Source organism: Pseudophryne corroboree, chromosome 4 (assembly GCF_028390025.1).
Source record: "Pseudophryne corroboree isolate aPseCor3 chromosome 4, aPseCor3.hap2, whole genome shotgun sequence".
Classification (NCBI taxonomy): domain Eukaryota; kingdom Metazoa; phylum Chordata; class Amphibia; order Anura; family Myobatrachidae; genus Pseudophryne; species Pseudophryne corroboree.
This window is the reverse complement of record NC_086447.1, coordinates 653,271,053-653,290,880: the sequence shown is the minus strand read 5'-3', so window position 1 is coordinate 653,290,880 and position 19,828 is coordinate 653,271,053. Positions and strand designations below refer to the sequence as shown.

The 19,828-nt window shown below is 44.7% G+C and overlaps 1 protein-coding gene across 1 annotated transcript in view; it reads right to left on the bottom strand.

The window, feature by feature from the left end:
• Positions 1-19,828, bottom strand: part of SPRTN (SprT-like N-terminal domain) — a 125,766-nt gene that overhangs the window by 24,500 nt on the left and 81,438 nt on the right. The window lies entirely within an intron of this gene.

Here is a 19,828-nt window from a genome sequence, read left to right as displayed (position 1 = left end):
AAATGCAGGTAATTCTCTACAATCTCCTCCTTCTCCTTAATGTTAATTCAGAGATAACATCACAAAAAAGCTACCCCAACGCGTTTCGTCTTATTCCAAGACTTCATCAGGGGTATATCTATAATTGTAGGAGAACTTTATACTACTAAAAATGTCTTACTCTTCCCAATATTTAAGTAAGAGGAACATATCACAATGTAAGAATGTACAAGACATAGCATATCAGAGCAAACAAAAGATGAAAAAAGAAAGAAAAAAATAAGAAAACATCTGGAAATATCATAATTTCATCTTAGAACATACCTCTATTGACTGGTAAGTATAGTCATTAAATGGATAACACGACTCAACAAATCATTCATGAGTGCTTGATGAAAGACCCCATATGACACTGGGACTTTCTGTTGGACAGTCAAGCCTAATTGGAAAATATTTAATCAAGTATGTTTAACTATATAGTGTTACACAATTAATGTGGACCAATCAACAAATCTGGGTTCTACAACACATACCTTGTAGTATGACTACTTGCACATGAAAATTCAGATACTCTGGTACAGAAGGAAATCGCTTAAGTAGGGAACCCAGCAAATTCGTATTCGGCAATTCAATAAGTGAATATAAGTTAATGCAAAATTACTTAATTGATTGGTACTAATTGATGTTAATATAAATGAGTGGATATTTCACCCCTTAGTACACTAAAAACCACTCTTCAAATCATAAGGTGGTCCTATAATATAGGTAACCCATAATAAAGGTGATCCCCATAGTAGTAACTGGGAAAAACCTATGTAACATCCATATATTAGGTTGCACATAAAAATAATAACAATAAAGATAATATAGCCTTCAAATATTAATATAGTATAATTAATGATGCACTAAAAATCATTAATGTATTCACCATTAACAATATATAACTTACAATTAAAAAAATCCAGGCAATGTAAGCTCTGGCACAATGCATAGCAACATCGTGAAAAATAAACATATCATATACATAATTAAAGTGAAAATTATTAAATGGGACCTTGTTCAAAATAGTGCCTAAGTATTAATCACTCCATGTGCAATAATTATTAGTGATCCTTACCCTCTGTAGAACTGCAATGGAATCCCAGTATCTGTGTAATGAGACACTGAGCCTAGCTACACATTTATATAGGGGAAAGTGATGACATCATTTATCTTACTGACGTGATTGGTGAAATATACAATTATCTTCTAAATTATATAATATTTAAATCTAAAATTACTCTAATCAATACTGTTACTTAGTGTGGAACATTATACTCTATTATTAAACCTATATTAATAATAAAATGTGGGGGAAATCATTTATTAATGTGATACCCATAGTGCATTTCACTAACTACATAAATATGAGACTGACAATATCAGATTGACAGTCTTATACCTCCAATGGAGTGTGTGCAGGGCGGGACATACAACTGACAGTTTTAAAAATGTGTCCACGGGAATGTGAAGCAGCCCAAAAGCTGCTAAAAACCCATTATAAAGAAGGTGTACTCTCAGCAAACTCCTCCGATCACAGCTGTTCCTCCGCCTTAACATTCCACAGTGCCCACGCACCGCCGCTACACCGAGACCTCGTGCGTTCCAGCGCCATTTTAGTTTGCGTTCCACGGGGCCGGCTGTATACTACGTCACGTGATCTCAAACAACCAATGAAGGAACTAAAATGGTGTTCTAGAGGGCTAGGGGACCGAACGGCTTATAGTACTGTGTGGTATGTGGAAGACACAAATAGATACAAATAATAATGTGCAGATAAACATCCCTTTGTCTATTCAAAGACAATCAGGACATGTAGGTACTACAATATTCATAAAAAAGCGCCATCTGTGAATAATGTAATATATTATAAAGGGAAAAAAACTTACTACTAGATTATTGAAAATGTATTGATCAACCCTACTAAGGGACCTGAACACGTAATAAGGAGACCATACGGCTTGCATCCCTATAAGACCTAGATAATAATTAATAGTCTGCAAAGACCTAAATGGATATTTATTAATAATTTGTAAATACACATCTCTCCGTCAGAGGAGGCCTAATTTAGAAAAGACCAAGTCCTAGATGAACTATAGTAAACAATCACCTAGACAGCTCCTATACTCGCGCTGTAAATCTTTTATCTGGAAATTGATTAAATAAAGGGGAAGTAACCAATTAATTAGTATAGGTGTAATGACCAAAGCATTATAAAACTGTGTGACTATGGCTAATAGTTTATTAGAGTCTATGGAGGAACCTAGAAAGGACTAAAAGCCACTTTACCAAATAAATAAGGTACCAATAAGTAGAAATATGTATATATGGCCCCATTAAGAAAAAAGCCCCATTTGTACAAAATACACATGTAGCATCAATAGGTTACAGGCACATATACAGCAAAAAAAGAGGATTTTAATACCTGCTGGTAAATCCTTTTCTCTTAGACCGTAGAGGATGCTAGGGACTCCGTAAGGACCATGGGGTATAGACGGGATCCGCAGGAGACATGGGCACACTACAAGACTTTGAATGGGTGTGAACTGGCTCCTCCCTCTATGCCCCTCCTCCAGACCTCCGTTAGATTCTGTGCCCAGAGGAGTTTATTATTTAAACACGGTGTCATACCAGCTCACACCACGAACATACCGCAAAACGTGGCATTCAATAGAATACCAGCCAACGGCATGAAAACATATACAGCCACATGCTGAGAAAAAATGTAACACAACCTGTGTGTCAACACAACCAATAATAAGACACCGCATGCCAAGGCATGAACAACGTCAGCAACAACCTGACGGAAAAGAAACACCACAAGAGTGTAACCATAACCAATAACTGCAGACAGAACGCACTGGGACGGGCGCCCAGCATCCTCTACGGACTAAGGGAAAAGGATTTACCGGTAGGTATTAAAATCCTATTTTCTACTACGTCCTAGAGGATGCTAGGGACTCCGTAAGGACCATGGGGTTTATACCAAAGCTCCAGACCGGGCGGGAGAGTGCGGACGACTCTGTAGCACCGATTGAGCAACAAAAGCTCCCCATCAGCCAGGGTATCAAATTCGTAGAGCATAGCAAAAGTGTTTGAACCCGACCAAGTAGCCGCTCGGCAAAGTTGAACCGCCGAGACTCCTCGGGCAACCGCCCAAGAAGAGCCCATCTTCCTAGTAGAATGGGTCTCCACCGACTTCGGTAATGACAATCCAGCCGTAGAACGAGCATCCCGAATCTTATCACAGATCCAGCGTGTAACAGACTGCATAGACGCAGGCGCCCCAATCATGCTGGGAGCATACCAGACAAACAAAACCTGTTACCCCAATCTGAGCCAAATTGGCGACCTAAATATTCAAAGCCCTGCCTACATCGAGAGGCTTTGAATCAGCCTAACCACCGGCATCAAAATAGGCTGATTTCTGCGAAACCCAGAAACCACATTTGGCAGAACTATTAACAGAGTTCTCAATTCCTCTCTATCCACATGGAAGCTCAAACAGGGCTCTTGTGAGACAAAGCCGCTACTTCGGACACCCGCCTTGTGGACGTCAAAGCCAAAAGCATGACCACTTTCCAAAAGAGAAATTTTAACACAACCTTTCACAAAGGTTCCAAACAGTGTGACACAAGAAAACGCAACACAACGTCAAAGTCCCACAGTGCCAACGGGGGCACAAACGGAGGTTGGATGAGCAGTACTCCTTTGACGAAGGTCCGAACTTCCGGAAAGTTGCCAATTCTTTCTTGAAAGAAAGGCCCTCATTCCGAGTCGTTCGCTCGGTATTTTTCTTCGCATCGCAGCGTTTTTCTGCTTAGTACGCATGCGCAATGTTCGCACTGCGACTGCGCCAAGTAATTTTGCTATGAAGATAGTATTTTTACTCACGGCTTTTTCTTCGCTCCGGCGATCGTAGTGTGATTGACAGGAAATGGGTGTTACTGGGCGGAAACACGGCGTTTTATGGGCGTGTGGATAAAAACGCTACCGTTTCCGGAAAAAACGCGGGAGTGGCTGGAGAAACGGAGGAGTGTCTGGGCGAACGCTGGGTGTGTTTGTGACGTCAAACCAGGGACGACAAGCACTGAACTGATCGCAGATGCCGAGTAAGTCTGAAGCTACTCAGAAACTGCTACGAGGTGTGTAATCGCAATATTGCGATTACTTCGTTCGCAATTTTAAGATGCTAAGATTCACTCCCAGTAGGCGGCGGCTTAGCGTGAGCAACTCTGCTAAAATCGCCTTGCGAGCGAACAACTCGGAATGACCTCCAAAATGTATAAGGGCAAAGCCGCACTTAAATGGAGGAGAAGAACAACACATCTGAAAGTCTTCCGAAGTAGGCTTCTTGGATTCACACGAAGACACATATCGTCTCCAAACACGGTGGTAAGGCTTTGCCGTTACTTCTTTTCTAGCCTGAAGGAGTGTGGAAATGACTTCACTGGGAATAGCCTTTCTGACTAGGATATGGCGTTCAACCGTCACGCCGTCAAACGCAGCCGCGGTAAGTCTTGATACATGCCCCGATCTTGCCGTAACAGTTCCTCACGTAGAGGAAGAGACCATGGGTCTTCTATGAGTAAACCTTGAAGAAACCGGATAGCAAGCCCTCCTTGGTTAGACCAGAACAATGAGGATCGCCTGAACCTTTGTTCTTCTTACGCTTATCACCTTCCAAAGAGTGAAAATGGAGGGTACACATAGACCGACTGAAAACACTCAAGAAGTCCCGAGGACGTCCACTGCTATAGCTTAAGTGTCCCTTGACCCGGAACTATATCCCTGAGATCTCTCGTTGAGGTGAGACGCCAGCATGTCGACTTGAGGCACTCCTCAAAGACTTGTCACTTCAGTGAAAACTTCTCGATGACTACTGTATTTCTCCCGGATGGAGATCGCGTCTGCAGAGGAATCTATTTCTCCGTCGTTCACATCCGGAACGAAGGCTGCTAATATAGCATTTACCAGCCTTTTCACTCAGCGGAAAACCTTTTTCGGCTTCTGCTATGTTCCGCCCTAGCGGTTTACTTACACCACTGCTGTCAAATCGTCCGACAGAATTAACACGGGCAGATCATGGAGCATATGTTCATTGAAAATAGCTCTTAATCAAGAAAGCTTATTGCAGACAAGCTACCCTGCTTGACCTTTTCCTCTGGAAATACTTCCCTTGCAAGGACTGCTCCCCAGTCTCGGAAATCTGCATGCATGGACACCAGGATCTCATCCTGGATTCCAAACCTTTATCCCTCTAGGAGGTGAGAACCGAGCAGACACCACAGGAGCGATATCCTGGCCATTAGGATTATATTCCGGTGCATGTGCAGGTGAGACCCGGGCCACATTTCCAACTGGCCCCGTGAAAACCCCTCTGGCATTTGACCTGCTCACCGAAAAAGGCCTCTTAGCCCGAACCCATCTTCATCATCAACGGAACATATTGATGGATTGTCACTGCAAATCCAATCCGACTCCGGATCCTCAGACCTCTTTCTACAGAAGCACACAGAACTTCAACCGTTCCGTATCTACTCTGATACCCACCTCCGACGTCTGCGTCGTTGGGAATAACAGGGTTCCCCTGTGTTGAAGAACAGTCAGAGAGAAAACAACGATTTGCACCACTTGTGTCTTTACCTCGCCTTAATCAGGAGAGTGTCCCAGTACAGAATAACGATGGCTCTTACTGTTGAAAGAATACCATCCTACTGCCATCACTCCGGTGAAATGGCAAAGACAATCCTGGATATCCAGGTAAGCTGAATGCGGAGAAAAACGCATTTAAACCCCTTTCTATTTTTACGTGCTGGAGCTCCCTGGTCTGAGAGATTCCATCCTGTAGTTCAACTTCTTAAGGAGAAATCTTTGGTGTGTTTTTTTTTTTTAAACTGGGACAGCAGGACAATGCCCTGAACCTGACACAACTCTGGTATGGCGTCGCGTACTACCTCCCCTTCCAGAGGGTAAACGGCAAGATCTATTTGAAAAATCAGTGAGGGGAAACATCTGTAAACACCAGTATGTCCCCCTTTGGATTCTATATTTAACTCGCAGGTCCTAGTCCATTCCCGGACTGACTGAAAAGTAGTAGACGAGTTCCCACCGGAGTGGGCTCCAGCCAGATAGACGCAGCGACATGCGATGGATGTGGTAGAAACAGAAAACGACATCCGCTTCTGCGAACCTAACAAGGCTGCAGAACTCTTACCTTTTCACCTTCCACTATCTGCACCGAAAGGGAAAAAAGAACGGTATCGAATCGGTTAAAATGACTGCATCCCACAACAGAATGCGTCACCAACCGTTGTGAAGGAGTCTAACTCACGAAGTTAGATTTAACAGTGGTATACGCCGAGAATGACTGAACTGAGGCATCCCCAAACAGCTGTATACCGTCCCAGGAAGAAACTCCAGTATCTCTCAGAGTCAGCCTCAGCATTCCCCCGGCCACACCTCCTGCCGTCGCACGGCAGCCTGCCGCAATGTTATAGAGAAGAATCAACATAAGAAACCTCCCCTCTCTCTTTAGGGTAATTCTAACGGATGCCTTTCCGAATATAAACACTCCCCCATGTGCATGTAATGCAAATAACTGTAAAGCATAGAAATTAAATATCACTTAGCTTCCTGTGTACGATTCTTTGTGACAGGGCCCCGTGTCGACCAGGAGTTGACTTTCACCATATTCTATCCGCGGCGGGAAAAGAATAAACATTCTGAGTCCTTGTGAGGATCTGAGACCAACTCGTCACGGCCGACCTAGAGCTTTATCAACAGAGCGACCAGCACATGAGAAGGAATACTTTTACTTCAGCATTCATTATAAATCATAATATGAATATCCATAATGTAATACACAAATACACACATATTATATATATATATATATATATATATATATCTATATCATACATATAAGCTGATTGTCAGGAACAGTCGGGTCCCTATTGACATTAATGTGTTCTGAATGTTCTGAATGCCCCAATTGTGGATCTAACAGGAAACCTTATGGTCGACAGAACACCTAGTATTCGTCGACGGTAGGGAGTAGTAACCAGGCAAAATAACATATTTGCGACCCAGAGGGAAGTATACATAAATAATTTTAATAACACTCCCCCACATATACTACCATGTCTGTGCTCGAGCTACAGGCCCATGGAATCGTACCATACATATACATATAAATATATATACAGGTATAAGGCAGTTACAGCATGTTAATTTACACCCAGTAATAACAGTTGGTGCCGACAGGGTCACCCACATAGTACTGTGTCTCCCATACAGTGTTTACTTTTGACAAGCATACAACTACCGACCTGTTGACTCTGCATCAGCTGTATCAAGTACCAACAGGCGTCGGCGATGCAGACAGTGATCCCCATAGCCGTTTGTGACAGAGCACTCACGCATGTCGACACATGTGGACTATAGTGGGTATATCTGACAGGGAACACACAGAGAAATATGCACAACAATGATTACATGCCCATTATCTAAAAAATAGTGCTATATTTCCCTCAATATAACACTAAAACATTGTGCCCCCCCTCGTTTGCACTGTACACATTTTTGGCGGGGACAGAGAGAAAATGGAACTGAACACTGTTGTGAGGGCTAAGCACCCACCCCTTTTCGGCGGGCTTCAGCCCCGTTATGAATATAGCTCGGTATGCAGGCAGGGGACCGTATATAGTGTCTACACACTGCATACCTACTCGAACGATTATATATATACACATATATATATATATATATATATATATATATATATATATATATATATATATATACATATATATATATATATATATACATATATATATATATATATATATATATATACATATATATATATATACATATATATACACATATATATATATATATATATATATATATATATATATATATACACACACACACACACACACACACACACACACACACACATACATACATATAATAAGAATTTACTTACCGATAATTCTATTTCTCATAGTCCGTAGTGGATGCTGGGGACTCCGTAAGGACCATGGGGAATAGCGGCTCCGCAGGAGACTGGGCACATCTAAAGAAAGCTTTAGGACTATCTGGTGTGCACTGGCTCCTCCCCCTATGACCCTCCTCCAAGCCTCAGTTAGGATACTGTGCCCGGACGAGCGTACACAATAAGGAAGGATTTTGAATCCCGGGTAAGACTCATACCAGCCACACCAATCACACCGTATAACCTGTGATCCGAACCCAGTTAACAGCATGATAACAGAGGAGCCTCTGAAAGATAGCTCACAACAATAATAACCCGATTTTTGTAACAATAACTATGTACAAGTATTGCAGACAATCCGCACTTGGGATGGGCGCCCAGCATCCACTACGGACTATGAGAAATAGAATTATCGGTAAGTAAATTCTTATTTTCTCTAACGTCCTAAGTGGATGCTGGGGACTCCGTAAGGACCATGGGGATTATACCAAAGCTCCCAAACGGGCGGGAGAGTGCGGATGACTCTGCAGCACCAAATGAGAGAACTCCAGGTCCTCCTCAGCCAGGATATCAATTTTGTAGAATTTTACAAACGTATTTGCTCCTGACCAAGTAGCTGCTCGGCAAAGTTGTAAAGCCGAGACCCCTCGGGCAGCCGCCCAAGATGAGCCCACCTTCCTTGTGGAGTGGGCATTTACAGATTTTTGGCTGTGGCAGGCCTGCCACAGAACGTGCAAGCTGAATTGTACTACAAATCCAACGAGCAACAGTCTGCTTAGAAGCAGGAGCACCCAGCTTGTTGGGTGCACACAGGATAAACAGCGAGTCAGATTTCCTGACTCCAGCCGTCCTGGAAACATATATTTTCAGGGCACTGACAACGTCTAGCAACTTGGAGGCCTCCAAGTCCCTAGTAGCCGCAGGCACCACCAATAGGTTGGTTCAGGTGAAACGCTGAAACCACCTTGGGGAGAAACTGAGGACGAGTCCTCAATTCCGCCCTGTCCGAATGGAAAATCAGATAAGGGCTTTTTCAGGATAAAGCCGCCAATTCTGACACGCGCCTGGCCCAGGCCAGGGCCAACAGCATGACCACTTTCCATGTGAGATATTTTAACTCCACAGATTTAAGTGGTTCAAACCAATGTGACTTTTGGAACCCAAAACTACATTGAGATCCCAAAGTGCCACTGGAGGCACAAAAGGAGGCTGTATATGCAGTACCCCTTTTACAAACGTCTGAACTTCAGGGACTGAAGCCAGTTCTTTTTGGAAGAAAATTGACAGGGCCGAAATTTGAACCTTAATGGACCCCAATTTCAGGCCCATAGACACTCCTGTTTGCAGGAAATGTAGGAATCGACCCAGTTGAATTTCCTCCGTCGGGCCTTACTGGCCTCGCACCACGCAACATATTTTCGCCAATTGCGGTGATAATGTTTTTGCGGTTACATCCTTCCTGGCTTTGATCAGGATAGGGATGACTTCATCCGGAATGCCTTTTTTCCTTCAGGATCCGGCGTTCAACCGCCATGCCGTCAAACGCAGCCGCGGTAAGTCTTGGAACAGACAGGGTCCTTGCTGGAGCAGGTCCCTTCTTAGAGGTAGAGGCCACGGATCCTCCGTGAGCATCTCTTGAAGTTCCGGTTACCAAGTCCTTCTTGGCCAATCCGGAACCACGAATATAGTGCTTACTCCTCTCCATCCTATCAATCTCAGCACCTTGGGTATGAGAGGCAGAGGAGGGAACACATACCCTGACTGGTACACCCACGGTGTTACCAGAGCGTCTACAGCTTATTGCCTGAGGGTCCCTGGACCTGGCGCAATACCTGTCGAGTTTTTAATCATGTGGAAGACTTCTGGGTGAAGTCCCCACTCTCCCGGGTGGAGGTCGTGCTGAGGAAGTCTGCTTCCCAGTTGTCCACTCCCGGAATGAATACTGCTGACAGTGCTATCACATGATTTTCCGCCCAGCGAAGAATCCCTGCAGCCTCTGCCATTGCCCTCCTGCTTCTTGTGCCACCCTGTCTGTTTACGTGGGTGACTGCCGTGATGTTGTCCGACTGGATCAACACCGGCTGACCTTGAAGCAGAGGTCTTGCCAAGCTTAGAGCACTGCAAATGTCCCTTAGCTTCAGGATATTTATGTGAAGTGATGTCTCCAGGCTTGACCATAAGCCCTGGATATTCCTTCCCTGTGTGACTGCTCCCCAGCCTCGCAGGCTGGCATCCGTGGTCACCAGGACCCAGTCCTGAATGCCGAATCTGCGGCCCTCTAGAAGATGAGCACTCTGCAACCACCACAGGAGGGACACCCTTGTCCTTGGTGACAGGGGTATCCGCTGATGCATCTGAAGATGCGATCCGGACCATTTGTCCAGCAGGTCCCACTGGAAAGTTCTTGCGTGGAATCTGCCGAATGGGATTGCTTCGTAGGAAGCCACCATTTTACCCAGAACCCTTGTGCATTGATGCACTGAGACTTGGCTCGGTTTTAGGAGGTTCCTGACTAGCTCGGATAACTCCCTGGCTTTCTCCTCCGGGAGAAACACCTTTTTCTGGACTGTGTCCAGGATCATCCCTAGGAACAGAAGACACGTCGTCGGAACCAGGTGCGATTTTGGAATATTGAGAATCCAATCGTGCTGCCGCAACACTACCTGAGATAGTGCTACACCGACCTCCAACTGTTCCCTGGATCTTACCCTTATCAGGGAATTGTCCAAGGAAGGGATAACTAAAATTCACTTCCTTCGAAGGAATATCATCATTTCGGCCATTACCTTGGTAAAGACCCGGGGTGCCGTGTACCATCCATACGGCAGCGTCTGAACTGATAGTGACAGTTCTGTACCATAAACCTGAGGTACCCTTGGTGAGAAGGGTAAATTTTGACATGAAGGTAAGCATCCTTGATGTCCCGAGACATCATGTAGTCCCCTTCTTCCAGGTTCGCAATCACTGCTCTGAGTGACTCAATCTTGAATTTGAACCTCTGTACGTAAGTGTTCAAAGATTTTAGATTTAGAATCGGTCTCACCGAGCCGTCCGGCTTCGGTACCACAACAGTGTGGAATAATACCCCGTTCCCTGTTGCAGGAGGGGTATCTTGATTATCACCTGCTGGGAATACAGCTTGTGAATGGCTTCCAAAACTGTCTCCCTGTCAGAAGGAGACATCGGTAAAGCCGACTTTAGGAAACGGCGAGGGGGAGACGTCTCGAATTCTAATTTGTACCCCTGAGATATCACCTGAAGGATCCAGGGGTCTACTTGCGAGTGAGCCCACTGCGCGCTGAAATTCATTGAGACGGGCCCCCCACCGTGCCTGATTCTGCTTGTAAAGCCCCAGCGTATACTGAGGACTTGGCAGAGGCGGGAGAGGGTTTCTGTTCCTGGGAACTGGCTGATTTCTGCAGCCTTTTTCCTCTCCCTCTGTCACGGGGCAGAAATGAGGAACCTTTTGCCCGCTTGTCCACGAAAAGACTGCACCTGATAATACGGCGTCTTCTCATGTTGAGAGGCGACCTGGGGTACAAACGTGGAATTCCCAGCTGTTGCCGTGGCCACCAGGTCTGAAAGACCGACCCCAAATAACTCCTCCCTTAATAAAGCAATACTTCCAAATGCCGTTTGGAATACGCATCACCTGACCACTGACGTGTCCATAACCCTCTACTGGTAGAAATGGACAACGCGCTTAGACTTGATGCCAGTCGGCAAATATTCCGCTGTGCATCACGCATATATAAAAATGCATCTTTTAAATGCTCTATAGGCAAAAATATACTGTCCCTATCTAGGGTATCAATATTTTCAGTCAGGGAATCCGACCACGCCAACCCAGCACTGCACATCCAGGCTGAGGCGATTGCTGGTCGCAGTATAACACCAGTATGTGTGTAAATACCTTTTAGGATACCCTCCTGCTTTCTATCAGCAGGATCCTTAAGGGCGGCCATCTCAGGCGAAGGTAGAGCCCTTACAAGCGTGTGAGCGCTTTATCCCCCCTAGGGGGTGTTTCCCAACGCACCCTAACCTCTGGCGGGAAAGGATATAATGCCAATAACATTTTAGAAATTATCCGTTGTTATCGGGGGAAACCCACGCATCATCACACACCTCATTTAATTTCTCAGATTCAGGAAAACTACAGGTAGTTTTTCCTCACCGAACATAATACCCCTTTTTTTTGGTGGTACTCGTATTATCAGAAATGTGTAAAACATTTTTCATTGCCTCAATCATGTAACGTGTGGCCCTACTGGAAGTCACATTAGTCTCTTCACCGTCGACACTGGAGTCAGTATCCGTGTCGGCGTCTATATCTGCCATCTGAGGTAACGGGCGCTTTAGAGCCCCTGACGGCCTATGAGACGTCTGGACAGGCACAAGCTGAGTAGCCGGCTGTCTCATGTCAACCACTGTCTTTTATACAGAGCTGACACTGTCACGTAATTCCTTCCAACAGTTCATCCACTCAGGTGTCGACCCCCTAGGGGGTGACATCACTATTACAGGCAATCTGCTCCGTCTCCACATCATTTTTCTCCTCATACATGTCGACACAAAAGTACCGACATACAGCACACACACAGGGAATGCTCTGATAGAGGACAGGACCCCACTAGCCCTTTGGGGAGACAGAGGGAGAGTTTGCCAGCACACACCAGAGCGCTATATATATATATACAGGGATAACCTTATATAAGTGTTTTTCCCCTTATAGCTGCTGTATAGTTAATACTGCGCCCAATTAGTGCCCCCCTCTCTTTTTTTTAACCCTTTCTGTAGTGTAGTGACTGCAGGGGAGAGACAGGGAGCTTCCCTCCAACAGAGCTGTGAGGGAAAATGGCGCCAGTGTGCTGAGGAGATAGGCTCCGCCCCTTTTTCGCGGACTTTTCTCCTGCTTTTTTATGGATTCTGGCAGGGGTTAAATGCATCCATGTAGCCCAGGAGCTATATGTGATGCATTTTTTTGCCATCCAAGGTGTTTTTATTGCGTCTCATGGCGCCCCCCCCCCAGTGCCCTGCACCCTCAGTGACCGAAGTGTGAAGTGTGCTGAGAGCAATGGCGCACAGCTGCAGTGCTGTGCGCTACCTTTTTGAAGACAGGACGTCTTCTGCCGCCGATTTTCCGGACCTCTTCTGCCTTCTGGCTCTGTAAGGGGGCCGGCGGCGCGGCTCTGGGACCCATCCAAGCTGGGCCTGTGATCGTCCCTCTGGAGCTAATGTCCAGTAGCCTAAGAAGCCCAATCCACTCTGCACGCAGGTGAGTTCGCTTCTTCTCCCCTTAGTCCCTCGATGCAGTGAGCCTGTTGCCAGCAGGTCTCACTGAAAATAAAAAACCTAATCTAAAACTTTCACTAAGAAGCTCAGGAGAGCCCCTAGTGTGCACCCTTCTCGTTCGGGCACAGAGATCTAACTGAGGCTTGGAGGAGGGTCATAGGAGGAGGAGCCAGTGCACACCAGATAGTCCTAAAGCTTTCTTTAGATGTGCCCAGTCTCCTGCGGAGCCGCTATTCCCCATGGTCCTTACGGAGTCCCCAGCATCCACTTAGGACGTTAGAGAAATATATATATATATATATATATATATATATATATAGCTGTCCAGGGTGCCACCCTCCCCTGCACCCATGTGGTGAGTGGGAGCAATGGCGCAAAGCGCGACCCCCTCTGTTATACTGGCGGGGGTATCGTGCCCGGGCACCGAATAGGCTTCTTGCCAGTGTAAAATAGACCCTCAGTAACTGCTGCCCAGGCCGCTCCCATACAGCACCCTGTGAGTGTCGTTGGTGTGTGGGAGCAAGCGCTGCGCTGTAACTCCGTTACTGAAGTCTTCTGCCGTCTGAAGCCTTCTGTTCTTCTAATACTCACCCGGCTTCTTTCTTCTGACTTCTGTGAGGGGGGTGACGGTGCGGCTCCGGGAACAAGCAGCTAGGCGCACCAAGTGATCAAACTCTCTGGAGCTAATGGTGTCCAGTAGCCTAAGAAGCAGAGCCCTTGAACTAAGTAGAAGTAGGTCTGACTTCTCTTCCCTCACTCCTACGATGCAGGGAGCCTGTAGCCAGCAGGTCTCCCTGAAAATAAAAAACCTAACAATAAAGCCTTTAGAGAAACTCTGTAGAGCTCCCCTAGTGTGTGTCCAATCACTCCTGGGCACAGAATTTAACTAACTGAGGTCTGGAGGAGGGGCATAGAGGGAGGAGCCAGTTCACACTTATTCAAAGTCTTATAGTGTGCCCATGTCTCATGCGGATCCCGTCTATACCCCATGGTCCTTACGGAGTCCCCAGCATCCTCTAGGACGTAGGAGAAAGGTTATGGGCATTTTCTGAGAAAACTAGATCTTATTCTATACATCAATGAACCGACTCCACCCATTAAGTTTATACTAAGGGAAATGTATAATAAAGGTTTTCGTTAATATGAACAACTGAGTGTGAGCCTAACAGACTGAATGTGTACGGCCTAAACCCCCAAACTAGTAGATGGGGAGAAGGCATGTATTATCCATGCTATGAATGATTTGTTGAGTCGTGTTATCCGTTTAATGACTATACTTCCCAGTCAATTGAGGTATGTTCTAAGATGAAATTATATTTCCAGATATTTTCTTGTTTTTTTTACTTTCTTTTTTCTTCTTTTGTTTGCTCTGATATGCTATGTCTTGTACATTCTTACATTGTGATATGTTCCTCTTACTAAAAAATTGGGAAGAGTAAGAAATTTTAGTAGTATAAAGTTCTGATAACTTCTCCTACAATTATAGATATACCCCTGATGAAGTCTTGGAATAAGACGAAACATGTTGGGTTATCTTTTTTGTGATGTTATCTCCAAATCAACATTAAGGAGAAGGAGGAGATTGTAGAGAATTACCTGCATTTGTCTTCAACATTTAGGGGTATATGCAATTGCGGTCGAATTCCCGAAATTGTCGAATTTCGGGACATTTTCGCCCCAAAAAAAAAAATCGTCAATGCAATTCAGTACTTTCCGTCAAAAAAACGGACTTTCAAAATTCGACTTTTTGAAATTCGACTTTTTGCAAATTCGACTTTTCTGCAATGATACAAGTGCTGCAATTCGACCAAAGTATATTCAATTCAAGTTTGGAAATTCGACAACAGTGCTTTTAGACAGCAAATTCGTCATTTTCAATCCGCCACACTTTGGTGGGTGAAACTAATAAAAAAAATTTAAAACATGTTTTTTTAGTGTTTTTTTTTCTTGGTTATATCATATCTATTTATATTAGAAGGGATTAGGTACTTGGTTTGTCTTTTTTGGAGGCACAAGTATTATTTATATATTTTTGAAAAGATTTTTTTTTTGGTTTTTATAGCTGGAACGGTAAAATCAAGGGAAAAAATGGCGTGGGGTCCCCCCTCCGAAGCATAACCAGCCTCGGGCTCTTCGAGCTGGTCCTGGTTCTAAAAATGCGGGGGAAAATTGGACAGGGGATCCCCCATATTTTTAAAACCAGCACCGGGCTCTGCGCCTGGTGCAAAAAATACGGGGGACAAAAAGAGTAGGGGTCCCCCGTATTTTTCACACCAGCATCGGGCTCCACTAGCTGGACAGATAATGCCACAGCCGGGAGTCACTTTTATACAGTGCCCTGCGGCCGTGGCATTAAATATCCAACTAGTCACCCCTGGCCGGGGTACCCTGGGGGAGTGAGGACCCCTTCAATCAAGGGGTCCCCCCCCCAGCCACCCAAGGGCCAGGTGTGAAGCCCGAGGCTGTCCCCCCCCCCCCCCCCCATCCAAGGGCTGCGGATGGGAGGCCGATAGCCTTGAGAAAATTGTCTGAATATTGTTTTTTGCAGTAGTACTACAAGTCCCAGCAAGCCTCCCCCGCAAGCTGGTACTTGGAGAACCACAAGTACCAGCATGCGGGAGAAAAACGGGCCCGCTGGTACCTGTAGTACTACTGGGAAAAAAATACCCAAATAAAAACAGGACACACACACCGTGACAAGTACAACTTTATTACACACTGCCGACACACACACACATACTTACCTATGTTGACACGAAGCAGTCGGTCCTCTTCTCCAAGTAGAATCCACGGATACCTGAAAATAAAAGATAATTATACTCACCTGATCCAGGGTCCAGAGATAAATCCACGTCCAGAGTATAATCCAGGTACTTGGCAAAAAAACAAAACGCAAAAACCCGTGCCAGCGGACTGAAAGGGGTCCCATGTTGACACATGAGACCCCTTTCCCCGAATGCAGAGACCTCTCCGTGACAGCTGTCACTGAAAGGTCTCTTCAGCCAATCAGCGAGTGCAACGTCCTTGCACTCTGCTGATTGGCTCTGCGCGTCTGAGCTCAGACAGCGCATCGCAAAGCCTCTCCATTATATTCAATGGTGGGAACTTTGCGGCTAGCGGTGGGGTCACCCGCCGGTCAGCGGCTGACCGCGGGTAACCCCCCCGCTGACGGCAAAGTTCCCACCATTGCAAGTAATGGAGAGAGCTGTGCGATGCGCTGTCACAGCACAGACAGCGCACAGCCAATCAGGTGAGCGCCACGTAGTAGCGCTTCCTGATTGGCTGAAGGGACCTCAGTGACAGAAGTCACGTGGGTTCCCGGCCCATTCGGGGAAAGGGGTCTCATGTGTCAATATGAGACCCCTTTCAGTCCGCTGGATCGGGTCTTTGCGTTTTGTTTTTTTGCCAAGTACCTGGATTATACTCTGGACGTGGATGTATCTCTGGACGCTGGAAGGTGAGTATAATTTTTTCACAGGTACCCTCGGATCGTCGGAGACTGTGGCAGTCAGCGTGTCAACATAGGTAAGTATGTGTGTGTCGGCAGTATGTAATAAAGTTGTACAAGTCACGGTGTGTGTGTCCTGTTTTTATTTGGGTATTTTTTTTCCCAGTAGTACTACAGGTACCAGCGGGCCCGTTTTTCTCCCGCATGCTGGTACTTGTGGTTCTCCAAGTACCAGCTTGCGGGGGAGGCTTGCTGGGACTTGTAGTACTACTGCAAAAAACAATATTCAGACAATTTTCTCAAGGCTATCAGCCTCCCATCCGCAGCCCTTGGATGGGGGGGGGGGGGGGGACAGCCTCGGGCTTCACCCCTGGCCCTTGGGTGGCTGGGGGGGGGGGACCCCTTGATTGAAGGGGTCCCCACTCCCCCAGGGTACCCCGGCCAGGGGTGACTAGTTGGATATTTAATGCCACGGCCGCAGGGCACTGTATAAAAGTGACCCCCGGCTGTGGCATTATCTGTCCAGCTAGTGGAGCCCGATGCTGGTGTGAAAAATACGGGGGACCCCTACTCGTTTTGTCCCCCGTATTTTTTGCACCAGGTGCAGAGCCCGGTGCTGGTTTTAAAAATACGGGGGATCCCCTGTCAATTTTTTCCCCGCATTTTTAGAACCAGGACCAGCTCGAAGAGCCCGAGGCTGGTTATGCTTTGGAGGGGGGACCCCACGCCATTTTTTCCCGTGTTTTTCCCGTTTTTTCAAATCGCTGCAAAATCCGGCAAATCGGACGTTTTTCGCCCGCGGGAATGTCGAATCCGTTTTTCTTTGAATATGGTGAATTCCGGCAGCCACCTGCCGGAATTCACCTGTCGAATTGTGTCGAATTAAAAAACGGCGATAATTTGGCGCGATTCGCCGTGAATTGCATATACCCCTTAATGTAGAGTTGTAAAAAGTGTGGAACAACACACCACACCTCCTCTGTATAAGTACTGACATTTAATTTTTCATTATCTTTTTACTATAAATTTTATGATGGAGCATGTTAATATTATGCTTTAATTGTGAAACCGATTAAGGGTTCTGCTTAATATTGGGTGATGATATGACCCCTTGGTGCTAATTCTTCTATTGATTACATATACAGGTTGAGTATCCCTTATCCAAAATGCTTGGGACCAGAAGTATTTTGGATATCGGATTATTCCGTATTTTAGAATAATTGCATAATATAATGAGATATCATGGCAATGGGACCTAAGTCTAAGCACAGAATGCATTTACAATTCATTTACACCTTATAAACACAGCCTTAAGGTAATTTTAGCCAATATTTTTAATAACTTTGTGCATTAGACAAAGTGAGTGTACATACACATAATTCATTTATGTTTCATATACACCTTATACACACAGCTTGAAGGTCATTTAATACAATATTTTTAATAACTTTGTGTACTAAACAAAGTTTGTGTACACTGAGCCGTCAGAAAACAAAAGGTTTCACTATCTCTGTCTCACTCAAAAAATTCCGTATTTCGGAGTAGTCCGTATTTCGGAATATTTGGATATGGGATACTCAACCTGTATAAAATATATATATATATATATATATATATATATATATATATATATATATATATAATTTTCCAAACATAGGCACTCTCCAGAACTTCAATAAGCTTCAAGGTATTTTTGATCCAATACTCACAAGGTATTCATGCAAGGCTTTTTATAGATGCATAGTAGAGCCTAACATGAATACTTTGTGAGTATTGGATTAAAAATACCTTGAAATGTATTGAAGTTCTGGAGAGTGCCTATGTTTGGACTATATCTATCAAAGATCTCCCACGACCTGGGGATTATTTGTGTAGTGCACTAGGCACTGTCCCAACAAAAGGACTGTCTTGCTCCTATGCCCTTCCCTGGGAGATAATACCTTGTAGCTACACGGTGAAGAGATGAGACGGCACTCTGAGACTTTAGATCACAATAATCTTGTATTCGTGCAAATCAACGTTTCAGGGTCTCCCCCCCCCAAAACGTTGCTTTGCACGAATAAAAGATTATTGTGATCTAAAGTCTCCGAGTGCCGTCTCATCTCTTCAGTATGTGTGTGAAATGTATATATCTAGCTGAATCAGCGTAGCTGAATCATTGTGGGTAGAAAGATTTCAAAGGGAGAAAATTTCTAAGGGTTTCGTCTGTGACTTATACTGGACTACTTTGTGATCAATATGCAATGACTATGAAGTAACCTCATATCTCATTGTTCTCTTACCAGGTATGTCTAGTTGGACAACGATCACCAGCAAGCTGTACTGCGTCTGCTAATTATCATATATGAATATCATGAATGCTTAGCTATAGGTATGTCTAGTGGGACAACAATCACCAGCAAGCTGTACTGCGTCTGCTAATTATCATATATGAATATCATGAATGCTTAGCTATAGGCATGTCTAGTGGGACAACAATCACCAGCAAGCTGTATTGCGTCTGCTAATTATCATATATGAATATCATGAATGCTTAGCTATAGGTATGTCTAGTAGATTAATTATTATTAGCAGATTTAATCAAGTTTTATTTTTAGTTATTTGGGGAATGTGTGATGGTTTCATCCCTACACACCATTTGTTTGTGTTTTATTGCTCCAAATGGGTGATGGGCTAGGGGAGGGTCAAATCAATCAATGTGCTTACATACACGTTTATTGGTCTTTATATTAGTGTGTAGTCTAGCTGAATCATTGTGGGTAGAAAGATTTCAAAGGAAGAAAATTTCTAAGGGTTTCGTCTGTGACTTATACTGGACTTTAACTGGACGGAAACTCCAATCAAAAGCAAATAAACTATCACAATCCTCCAATACTTGGACTGCAGCTACAAATGTTTGTACACACCTAATATTCTCCAATCCTCACTTACTCAGGAAACTATACATTCACTTTCTGCAAAAACACCTGCAATGCAACTTTTACTCTGACTCTGCAAATACCTGGAAAACAAATGTTTTATTGAGAAGCATATTTGATGAAGTAACACTGACTTGTGGTTTGCCAACA